Genomic DNA, 11779 nt, shown 5'->3' with positions numbered 1-11779 from the left:
AGAATAATGCACTGTCTAGTCAAAACCTGAATGTCTATGTGCTGAAGTGCAGTTATATAGCTATATATTACTATATTCTATACAGTATAATCCCATAATGCAAAATACATTTCGTCTTTTTCTTCTAATGTGTGGTGTTCTAAATTTCATTTTAATAAATATACAAATTAATATATCAATTATTGCAAAGCATGATTTATTTCTTCATTTTATGTGCCACCTTTTTGGCTAGATGACATCTTTGTACTTGTTTTGTGTGCACAGTTCCACACCTGTTCTGCTGTCCGGTTGAAAAGCAAGTGCTGACTATAATAAGCACGTGCCAGATGGGATGGTGTGTGCAGGATGCTTTTGGGTCCATGTGGGTTATGCAAGTAAGTTACTGATAAGCACTTCAATGAAATGAAAATATTTTAGGGCAGATTTGAAGACAAGCCTATGCAGCTAAAACAAAAAGCACCTGATTTCCCTGTCTCTGTTCCAGTGAATATAATTCTGAGCTCCAGGCAGCTTGTAAGTCAAAATCTTTGGACTTGCAGAGGTTTCTTGAGTGTAATGTACAACTGGGAACATGAGGGAAATGCACCTCAATAAAGTTATACTTAAGATGAATGGGCAGAGGGTGCCTGTTGATTGAGCTGGGTGGTTGCGGGGACTGTGTTGGAGATGTTTGGGGTAGACTATGTTTTTTCCCAAGGAAAGTGACACAGAGAGAATCAGGAGATTAGCTAACAAAGTCATTTGTTAACTAATAACAAAGGACTTGTCCAAGACAGCTTTTATGATCAGGCCCACAGAAGATGATGAGACCAGCTGGATGTGTTGGTAGAAAAATAGCAGGCAGATATTTCTCCAGATCCTGCTTAATACAGTCTGTATTAAGTCTGTATACAAAGTCGGACACCTGTAAACCATGGACCACCAAGACCAAGTGGCCCTTCTTATGGCTGTAAACCAGAGATGAAAGCTTCCATGGCCTGGTTTTTGGACTGAGATAATGAGGATAACCATCCACAAGGACATTTATATTTGTGGCATTTGGCAGATGCTTTTGTTCCGCGAGTGACATACAACGGTGCATTCATGTTACCTTAAGAGGTGGAGGGACCAGGTGAGCAGTACTATCAAGATTACTAGTATCTGGGTGGGCTGGGTTAATAGATCCATCTGTTGTTGTAAAGAAGGAATCTACATGAGCATGATATGAGTCAAGAAGGAGAGTTGTTTGTCTATAGTTACTCCAATGTTGCATGCATTTGCAGAATGAAAGATCTGTGAGTTTTACATGAATGATTATTACTTTGGTTTTGGTGGGATTGAGTTTTAGATGATGGTCTGCCATCAAAGATGAAATGTCAGTTAGACATGCAGAGATTTTGGAAACGGCATGTACATCTGAGGGAGGAAAAGAGAAGATGATGTGTGTGTCATCAGCAATGCAGTTGTAGATTAACCAATGTGAGGAAATGACCTCACCAAGTAGTCTTGTGTAGAGGGAGAAAAGGAGAGGACAACGTACTGAGCCTGGAGAGGGACTGCCATGCTGATCCCCAAATTCCAAGTCTCTTCAGGATAGATAGGAGAGTCTTGTGGTTCTGTTCTTGTGGGGTAGTGGTGGCCTAGTGAGTAAGAAAGCACCATCCCCACACACTGCTCCTCGGGCATCTGTCATGGCTGCCCACTGCTCACTAAGGGTGATGGGTTCAAAGCAGAGGAAACATTTTGTTGTGTGCACCATGTGCTGTGCTGTGTTTTACAATGACAATCACTTCACTTTCACTAACTGTATCAAATGCTGAAGAGAAGTTAAGAACAGATGAGAGTTACGCAGATCTGGACGCATGTAGATCCTCAGAAACAGTCAGAAGGGACGTCTCAGTAGAATGTCCTGCTCTGAAGCCAAACTGATTTGGATCCAGGAGGTTGTTCAGAGAGAGATAATGTTATAACTGATAGTAGACTGTCACGGCTGGGTGCAGCTTGAGTCACAGCCTGTACCAATCAGCCTGAAAACAGGGCTCTAATCATGGACAGGTGCCGCTGATTAGGCATCTGTGATGCATTAAGAAACCCAATCCTGCCTCCCTCAATGACTGCTGCCCTGTAGTCCTCACCTCAATAGTGATGAAGTGCTTTAAACGGCTGGTCAGAGACTTCATCATTTCTTCACTACCGGACACCCTCAACTGACTGCAGCTTGCCTGCCATCCAAACCGCTATACAGATGATGCCATATCTCATCTCACACAGCACTCACGCACCTGGACACTCGGAAGGGATAATATGTTAAAATGCTTTTCATTGACTACAGTTCAGCATTTAACATGATAATCCCTTCCACACTCACCACCAAGCTGGAGCACCTGGACTCAGCTCATCTCTCTGTCAGTGGATCTCCAACTTCCTAACTGGGAGACCACAGGCAGTAAGGATGGGCGGTCATGTCTCAGCCTCCATCACTCTCAACACTGGAGCCCCCGAGGGCTTTGTTTTGAACCCCCTGCTTTAGTCTCTGTACACCTACGACTGTGTAGCCACTACAAACTCCACCACCATCATTAAGTTTGCTGTCGTGGTTGGCCTGATCTCTGACAAGGATGAGACAGCCGGAGGAGGTTGGATATCTGGAGAATTGGTGCCAGAGGAACCATCTCCACCTGAACGCCAGTAAGACAAAGTAGTTGATTTTTCCTCTCCTGCTTGGTACTAAAGTCCAATATCAGACCCCTGTCATCAACAGGAGCCCAGTGGAGAGAGTGGACAGCTTCCGATATCTCAGTGTTTACATCACGCAGGACCTGTCATGGTCCTGTCACATCAACACCGTGGTGAAAAAGACCCAGCAGCATCTCTACCACCTCAGACGCCTGAGAGACTTTAGACTGACCTCCAAGGTGCTCAGGAACTTCTACTCCTGCACCATAGAGAGCATCCTGATGGGAAACATTTCAACCTGGTTCGGGAACAGCACCATGCAGGACAGGCGAACTCTACAGAGGGAGGTTCTATCAGCTGAATATAAGGGCCTGGAAGATAATGAAGGACCTCAGCCACCCCAACAATGGACTGCTGCAATCAGGGAAGAGCTTCCGCTCCATGGAGTCAAACACAGAGAAAATGAGGAGGAGCTTCTCCCCGCAGGCTGTACGAGCTCTCAACAACCACAACAACACTACATAGGATAAAACTCTAATACACTCCAGCACTCTCATTCACTTCTGGACTCCCCCAAGAATTTTAATTTACTTTCACTTTACACATTTCACTTTCACTTTACACATGACCCTTTGCCACACGCTTCAGGTCATTATCAGTTCATCCCCTTTCTGGCCCTCATGCCACAATTTGTTCATTATTAAAATCACTTTCACTTGAAAATATCTGGTTTCTATGCCTTCATCCCCTACGCACCCTAATACGTGACATAGACACAGTGCTCAAGGACTTTAGAAAGAATTGAGAGAAGAGTCACTGGTCGTTGTGATGTCAGCAGGATTAGGGCAGGGTTTCTTTAAGATTTTTTTTAGCCAGTTTTTTAAAGGCAGTTGGCACATCTGGTCTTATTGAACCAGATCTTATTTATGATGTGAGAAATGGAGGGGATATGGTGAGGAGAGATGGTTTGGAGCAGGATGTGTACCTGAGGGACTCAAGTGTTTTTCACATTATGGACATGAGGCCCTTCAAACTGTGCTGTGACCTAATCCAGTAAGTATCTGGTCATATGACATATGAGCACGAATACAGTCTTGGTTTCTTCATCTAAAAACTGTGAGGCTTGCAGTTGGATTATTTCCATTTGCACAACGTTCTCCCCATGCCACACAGTGGTGGTTTTTGCTATGGGCAAGATAGTTTTTCTATTCCCTGAAGTTATTTGCCCCTGCTGCTTTGGAGAGCGGCAGGAGATTCTGGAGCGGCATCTAATAACCAGCTCACAAACTAAAACACGACGCTGAAGTTAGATCTTTATTTGAATTGTCAGTTCCGCCATACATACTGCTCAGCAGGCTACAATACCCTTATTGCGGCTGTTAGTGGCTAAAGTTCAGCGAGGCTTACAGCCAGGAAACCTGTTTCAGAAATGACAAATGTTTAAATCTGCATATGGTGGTGATCTCTGTGCCCACTCAAGATAGATCATCAGCTTCAAATTAAATGACTTTTAAAAGAAGACACAATGCTCACAGTACCATGTAACATGGTTCACTACGTAAAGCTAGCAAAGATACTAGACTGCTCTAGGTTAAACATTGTAGTTGTACTTTGGGCCGTAGAGTGGTTTGGGTGCTCTGTGTCTGGTAAGTGTGTGTTTCCCTTTTCAAGCTGTTGGCTAAGTGGAGTTGGGAATTGATAGTTTCGCCTACCTTTTCACTCATCATCAGTCTACCAATCAACTCATCAGACAGGAGCATTTAAGGATAACTCTAGCCACCGGACGGGCCCTTGTTTTTGAGCTGGAGGATGTTAGAGAGGACAGTTTGGGAGTGTAAAGCTAGAGAAAAGCCTGTGTTGCGTGTTAGTAAAGTTAGTGTTGTGTTACTAGTGGCTTTTTTCGTGTAAACTGTTTATAGTTTCTCCCTCTGTGTGTGTATGTTGTTCCTCCTGCCATTTGTTGTTGTTGTTGATATGTTTCATGATATTTTACTCCAGTCTGGTGCATGTGCATTCCAGCCTTACACACTCCTCTTCTTCTTTGTCACATAGATGTTTCTCATGCAGTCTGTACTTCATGTTATACATTTATGTGTCAGCCAAATTTCGATGACATTTCCATGACTTATTTCGTATTCCAAAAACTTTCCAGGTTTTTAATAACCGTAGGAATCCTGTGCTTTGTTGGTTGGGTATTCAGATTCTTTTGAGGGCACCTGTGAATTTGACCAAAAAATTAATTGATATTGGCATTGTTACAAGATAATCAACGTTATTGATTTTACCTCCATGTCATGGTTTGGCTGTTAGGCGACTATTACACCCAACTGCATCACTACCTAGTTCATGGAGATCAAGGCGTTGTGTGTTTGAGAAATATGACTGATTTTGCATATTTCATTTGTGAACTATGTTTCAGAAAGTAATACAGCTGATGTAGGTCTTTTGATTATCCTGTCAAAATAGCATGTAAAATGTCAGAACCGAAAGAAAAATGCTTTTAATTCCATTTTCAATTGTATCAAATCACAAGATAATAACAGTTGTCATTATTGGAATGTTATGCACAAAACTATATACACATAATCGTCTATAAAAATGATTCCACTATGGTATCATATGATTTGATACACAGGAGTGTATCAAACTCCTGTGTATGACACAGTTTATCATGAAATTCTTCTCACCACACTCAGATTTAGGAGTTACAGGAACCAACAGGTCTTTCAAGGTATCATGGGGAGGTGAGACATCTGTCCTCTCTAGAGTAAGCACAGGGGTTCCACAAGGCTCTGTCCTTGGCCCCCTTCTATTGTCAATATACACTCGCTCACTTGGTCACATCATCCAATCACATGGCTTCTCTTATCACTCTTACGCTGATGACACCTCCAACTCAACCTATCCAAAACCGAGATTCTGATCTTTCCGGGCAACAACTCCCCTCAGCAAAACCTCTAAATTCAGATTGGCCTGCTACATTTAACACCCACAGCATCTGCAAAAAAGCCTTGGAGTTTGGATTGAAAGCAAACTGAGTCTGAACCATCACGTTGCTGCGATCTCCAGATCCTGCAGGTTCACTCTCTACAACATTCGCAAGATTAGGCCTTTTCTCGCTACGCAGCTCCTCGTCCATGCAATGGTCATCTTAAAACTCGACTATTGTAACTCTCTCCTGGCTGGAGCTTCTGCAGTCACCATAAAACCACACCAGATTATCCAAAATATGGCAGCCCGTCTATTCTTCAATCAGCCAAAATATTACATGTTACATCTCTTCTCACCTCTCTCCACTGGTTCCTGGTAGCTGCTCACATTGAGTTCAAATCCTTGATGCTTGCCTACAGGGCTGTAAATGGAACTGCACCCTCCTATATCAATACAATACTACCTAGCTACACTCCTGCACGCTCTCTCAGATCGGCAAATGAAATGAGACTGAAAATTCCCTCTTCACGGGGTCTCCGATCCCAGTCAACTCTGTTCTCCGTTGTTGTCCCTGGCTGGTAGAACAACTTGCCCTCCTCCATTCGACTAGCTGAGACTACTACCACCTTTAAGAAGCAGTTGAAAACCCACTTATTCAAGTATTTCAGACAAATCTAACACTTTCACACGCACATGCGTACACACTGCACATAATAATAAAAAAAATATATATTATTTTTCTTTGTCTAGCACAATCTCGGAACATGCTCTTTGCTGACAAGTTAGGCCTTATCAGGGCTCTTAGTTTTGTAAACTCAAAATCTATAGAAATCGAACAAGAATTGCTGGTGTCTTCCTTGGATAAAAGCATCTGCAAAATAAAGTAAGTAAAGTAAAGGAGTACTGTGGGGAATGAAAAGACAAGACTATTCATATATCTGGGGAATTTCAAAATGCTCGATGTGCATATTTAAAAACAGATGATTAATAATATGCACAATGAAAAAGTAATGCCCCCTCCAAAAAAACAAAAAAAAAAGGACAAGGACAAAGTAAACAATTTAATTTTATGTCATAAGAGAGGAAATCCGGCATAGCACCCAAGAAACATTCTGCTCAGGCAAGGATTAAATATTAAATGCTTATGGTTGCCAGCAGATGGTAAACATGTGGATGCAGAGTAAAATGATTTTTTCAAATACATAAATAAATAAATAAATAAATAGGTAGTATGCATCAGCAATTCAGCATTTCACTTCCTGTGATTTGGAGCTTGGAGATAAATGAGTTTGTTACCACCAAGGAGTTAGGGAGGTGAATGCATTCTGCCTCTGGGATTCATTTATTAATATTGGGAAATCTGCTAATATTATTACTTGTTGTCTGGCAGTCGTAACACAATTCCATTCCAAGCAAACCCCTCCATGCAATAATACAAATATTTAGTGTCATAGTCTGTAGGGTTAAAATGACATGTTTACATAATTTGAATGTCAGGTTATTAAAACCTGTGTCACTTTGGTTAATGTGATTTGAAATCCATAATTTAGCCACCTTTTTAATTGTTAAATAATTTCCATCTTGCCTCAGGCTTTAAAGTTCACATTTGCCACCTGAAAAAGTATTACATTAAAATGCCACTTCTAGGATCTTTCTACGGGATGCACAGAAGACGTGTTTTGAAAGAAGCCTGTCTTGGTAAGCACAGAATGTACGTGCTGTGAACCTGAAGAGTTGCCCTTGGTAAGTTTTATTTCTTTATTTATTTTTTTTTATGAAAGATCATTCTGCACATCGCAAAGCATGGGACTTGCTCACAAACATGGCAGATAGCTACAAGTGTGACTTGATGAATCCATGTTACTCAAGGAGGTTAACGTATTAGATGCATTTATAAATCCAGGGGATACAAGTTCCATTTCACGCCATCTATTTGAACTGCAGAAATGCTGTCTGGATTTGAAATGAGGCATCCTGCTGGGGATATCTAAAAGAAGCAACGTGGTGCCATGAATGATTTTTTTTCTTCTTTTTCCCATTCCACCCAATCTCTCTGCAGCATACCTCATGTGGTGTAGAAGGCAGATATCAGACTACTTGCATCAATGAAATTGGAGTGATAATAATAACAATGATGGCAATGATTGCACGTAAAGTGTGTCATCTGCCAAATGTTTGTGTTCACCTTGAAAGGTGTAACATATGAATAATTTTAACCTTTACAAATGGAGAAAGCCCTTTCAAAGGCAAGAGAAGACAAGTTTTTGGGTGTCGTACTCCCCGTTCTTCACGCTTGTTTCACAATTAATGACTGACTGATTATACCCCTAAATGCTCTAATCAAATGGTCTGCAATTTTTTAAACCAGAATATTTCCTCCACAAGGCAGGATTTCAGAGATCAGTGTAACTGACAGTCATGACTTCTAGCTAATCAAGGATGGTACTAAAGTATAGAAATAAATACATTTTTCAGTGCCACATAGCCCCTACTCTAACTGTCACTCACTCACCCTAGCTGGCTACCTTTTCCTCTTAAACAAAGCCAGATCTACGGATGAAAATGTGAGCACATACACCCTTACCCCTCACTTGGTGGGTTTGCCAGTCCATGGTCATGTAATGACGTTAGGGCATTCACTTGCCCAAGACATAAGAGAAACTACAGTTCATTGCAAGGACTAATTTTGTTAAATATAAATGAAAGACACAAATATAGTTGAAAGACACAAAATTAAATAACAGATGCCGGTCACGGGATGCAATTTTATTTTATTTTATTTTATTTTATCTTATATGACTGGCTTCTGGTAAGGCACAGGCAACGTCCATTATCATTACTGGAAGACTGGGGAGGAGCCTGAAACAAATCAAAAACCATACTTTCCCAAAGCGTACGGCACCCTAGCAGGTACATAAAGCCTCTCTCATCGTAAAGCCACAATCACAGAAAAAGAACGTCCATGTGATGCATGCAACAAGTCATCCACTTAACATGTCGATTAGCATTGGTTTTGCATTGCAATTTAATGTCATCATACCAAAAGAATATCAATCTGAAAATAAATAACAATAGTTAAATGGCAGACAAGAAAGTTTGACCAGTTTAAGTTGTGCTTCATATTGGTCACATCGGCTGACACCAGCATTGGCAAGTTTGAGCAACATTAACTGCCCATTTGAAAATACACAGTAAATCATGTAGAGATTCCGGTTCTTTGTAATTTGTAGTTCAGCTAGGAAGTCCAGACTCACGCACATGAGACATTGAATTCCACCCTCTTTTCAGACAGCAGTTATCTAACTGATGCCACAGCTCAGACTGGCTATTATTATGTGTATTTAGGATAATACATTCCTCATTTTACATCCTTTAATTAACTTCATCACTTTTCAGTCAAAAACAATTCCAACTTTTACTACAACTATAAAGTGCTTATTTGCAGGGACGTGGATATATCACATGAAATGTGTTCTGGAATATTTTATGCTTCCTTGATTCAAAACACATCTGTACCAGACTAAATGTAATCAGTCAGGGCATTAACCTAACCAACTTTCAGAAGTTCACATGAATGAAGGATTGCCATATGTCTTTGTTGTGGCCATACAGGTCTACAAGCAAAATTTGAAAAACCTTGTTTTTTACTTTCTCAAAACCAGTGGCCTTTCTTGAAGAATGCCTCACAGCCCTGCTTTTTAAATACTCAACTTTGAAATTCCCTTGTGCTTGTTACCATATTGATAACCTGTAATGTAATTTATAACTTAAGGTGCAGGAGCTGAATAGGAAAACTGCCGCACTAATTTCATGACATAATATTAAAGGTTTCATGGTTCAGTGCAGTATGTCTATTGCTGTTCCATTGGATTGCTAATTACACATATAGAGCCGAAACATTAACAACTAATTTAAACAACATAATCTGCTTTTTTACTAATGCAGATCACCACTGAATAATCACAACTATGTCTTAGCAATGAGATTTGTTGTATCTCTAATTAGAGATCATAGTACCTTATGTCATGAGAAATTTATAATTTGTATCCCATCACAGCAGAGCTCTTCTAAAGCTTGATTTATCATCATAAAAAATAAAAATAAAATAAAAAACAATACTTGTGTGTTCAGCATGTATGTAACGGTCTACACAAACACAAGTAAACTGAGTAAAATCTGAATGCAATGTTGCTACAACCTTTGCAATACTTGTATTAAGGTTGGTCCATCTTACCCATTAGTCTCAGTTTTCTTTGAGGACTTAATTTGTTCAATGCCATGAATTATTCTGTGTGCTGTGCTGGAGTAAATCACATGGGCTTATGTTAGCACCCGTGTTTTTCTTGATGCGCTGCCTATATTTAAATCCCAGTCTCCACATTTTCAGACATTTTCAGCTGAGAGTACCAAGTCTTGGAACATACATTTTCAGTGTGCCTTTTTTGTTAGCAACACATTGGAATTGCATATGGATTTCTGAATTGATTTGCCTTCAGGTAGGCAAAACAATCTTTTTAAAAATGATGTGGAACAATATTCATTAGTCTTCCTTTTAAGTTCTAGACATGGATATATCCCACATCCTAAAAACAGTAAATTGCTTTTGCATTTTCAAAGTTCACTTAATATATTAACGCTATAAGCATTCTGCTTGCCTTTTTTGTCCCCATTACTTGGCAAGACAATCTCCCATGAGCCAGTCTGAATTGATTTCAGGGCAATTTTATGTTTTCACCCCAGAGGGAGAGCGTGTCATGATTCACTAGGTCAGATGCCTTCATATGGTGGCTGTTGCGTGACCAGTGACCTGTGAATATCAGAAGCTGTGGAGATGAGCGAGGGGTGGACCTTGTTCCCATCACCTCACACAGCCTGAGAGCCGCACCAATTTTACAGCTCATTTCAGCCGCTGAGGCTCTGAATGAGGAGAGCGAGACACTAGTCATTCAGACCTCAGCAAGCTCCATTTGTTCACCATCGGCGGGGGTTCATTTTTTTTTTCTTCCCTGTGTTTTTTCCTGGGTGCTAAAAAGAGACATTCATACTCTACAGTCGATCATCATGACAACAGCGGCAACATAATGTGTCTTCACTAAACATTATATTCCCCATTTGCCTGGCGTCACTGGCTGAGCACCTGGTGCAAATGCTCTACAGTTCTGTGCTCTTCGATGGCAGCAGAAAAATGGTGTTTTTCGAAGTTGCCTGATGTTCTCATATTTAACTGGAAATTTGAGACATTAACAACTTCCAGATGAAGTAATCAAAGGGCCTTTTCATTACCTGAAATTAAACTCAATGTGATGAGTCACCAGTGGTAATTATGCATCGCTGTGTTGCCATAATTAAACTGCTACAGTGTCAGCTAATAAGTCAATATAATGACTTATTTATGTTATATATTACTATAGGGAAAGACAATTAGCTGTTGATGTTTCAGGTCATTTCCACACTCCTCTTTGAAGAACATTCCTCACAGTTCCAAAATGAAATGGGCAAAAAATCTTTAGAGAAGCGTTATGTCACTTCATTAAAAGTTTTCAAAAGAATATATGGAGCTCCCTTCCTCATGGGACAAAAGTCTCCCCCTAGTCTGTCTGCCTGTGCACCTCATTAAGGACTGTGACACTGCAGCAAATCTTAAGTTGCTACATGTTTCTTATTTACTAAAATTAACAACTAATCAATTGTTTTTCTTATTTTTTCATCACCGTTTTGGACCGGCCAAATGATGCAGTAGTCGACTGAATTTGAATACACCACTGTCAAAAATGACCATCAGAATGAGGCTTTCTAGAATGTGTTAAAGGTGCAATAGGTTTTGTATGATTATTTTTCTTATTAGAAGGGGAATGTAATATGACAAAGTACATTTTAAATGTTGTTCAATCAACGTTATGAATTATTGCGTTATTGCTCACTTAGAATGAACTTCAGTCATCCAGCCCAGATTGTATGACCCAAGCAGTATTTCAAGTAATGTGTTTAAATAATGCATTACTTTGCCAGCACATCTGGGTGAAATCACCAAACTCACACCAAATCTATTCTATTTTTTTTTATTTTAAACATCCTAAGCTTTGAGTATGTTCAATAGTAGAGAATAAAAAAATGTCCTCAGTTTGATAGATAAACCAAGAATGTTTGAGCATGTGACTCATTGATGGACATGGGGATGTAGAAGCAGTATAAA

The sequence above is a fragment of the Denticeps clupeoides genome, chromosome 4, assembly GCF_900700375.1.
Source record: "Denticeps clupeoides chromosome 4, fDenClu1.1, whole genome shotgun sequence".
Classification (NCBI taxonomy): Eukaryota; Metazoa; Chordata; class Actinopteri; order Clupeiformes; family Denticipitidae; genus Denticeps; species Denticeps clupeoides.
Note: the sequence above shows the minus strand (reverse complement) of the source record.